The sequence below is a fragment of the Condylura cristata genome, unplaced genomic scaffold (assembly GCF_000260355.1).
Source record: "Condylura cristata isolate star-nosed mole 26May11 unplaced genomic scaffold, ConCri1.0 scaffold00013, whole genome shotgun sequence".
NCBI classification, from domain to species: Eukaryota; Metazoa; Chordata; class Mammalia; order Eulipotyphla; family Talpidae; genus Condylura; species Condylura cristata.
The window spans coordinates 5767102-5768295 of record NW_004567114.1 but is presented as its reverse complement, the minus strand read 5'-3'; positions in this window follow the sequence as shown (position 1 = coordinate 5768295).

The window sequence follows — 1194 nt, the reverse complement described above, 5'->3', positions numbered from 1 at the left end:
ACTCTGTGCCCTTCCTGGCTGACTAAAACACCCACACTCAGACAGCAGCCACCCTGTACTTGCACAGGAGACGGGGCACCCACAGCCTGGGCTCCAGGCGCTGAAGGGGTCCCGCTGGCACAAACCCCAGTGGGGTTTGTTCACAGGTTTAGCAATCAAGGCTGTTTCATCATCCCAACTGAAATGTGTACTGGGTCACTGGTGAATCCGGGCAGAGCAGCTGGACTCCATATTATCAGCTTATGAACTGTGAGACGGCCTGAAACCACACCCACACCCACACCCACACCCACACCCCAGGCTGCGCACAAAGTAACAACCAGAGGACACTTCACAAGTCCCCTGGCCGCTCCTGCAGGAGACTGAAGAGCTCCCACATGCTGCCCAAGGCCGGGGCGCCGGAGGCCCCGCTCACAGCCACAGTCACATCTGCAGCCACATCCAGGAGACACTGCCCCTTACCTGCCCACTTCTGAAACTCAGGGTCAGGTCCCTCCTGGCAGCGCGTCTCTGTCAGTCTTCCGGCCTGCCCTCCCCCGCTGTGTTCCTGCCAGGGCGGCTTCTCCTGCTCTTCTTCCTGCCCTCCCTGGCCAAGTCTCTTCTCTCATTAGGTCCAGACCTGTCGAGGCCACCATCTGAATATTCTCCCCTTCACTTCACGTATAACCTGATGATTCGATGCTCCTTACATCTAGGACTCCCAGAAGTAAGCACGGTCCCCAGCGGTGCCCCCAGGGCCATATGCCACCAGTGCCCAGCCGGAAATGCAGGGGCAGCCCCCAGCCCCTGCCTCCTCTCCTGGCCCTCCCACGTCCGGCCAATCACCAGTGCTGTCAACCCTACCTTCGGAATCTGGAACACACCTGCACTGGGCCCGCACTGCGCCCCACAGAGACACAGGGTAGCTCCTCCTAGGAGTCTCTGGACCCCCCTCCCAGCGCCTGGCCCTCGACATCCTCCCTGGATCACCTCTGAGAACGCTGCAGTGCACACTTCCCTCCTCTCACGCTGAGGACCAACCCCCTGGCCACAGCGATGTGTCTGTGTTTCCACAGAAAGGGCTGAGGCTCCCGGGGGACAAGCTGGACCTGCCTCTGCCCAGCTTCCCTTTTCCCTTCTCTGTCTTGGCCTTTCTCTCAACACAGCTCCGGCCTTCTCACCTTCCCAAGGGCCTCCTGAGGATCCCCTGGTCAG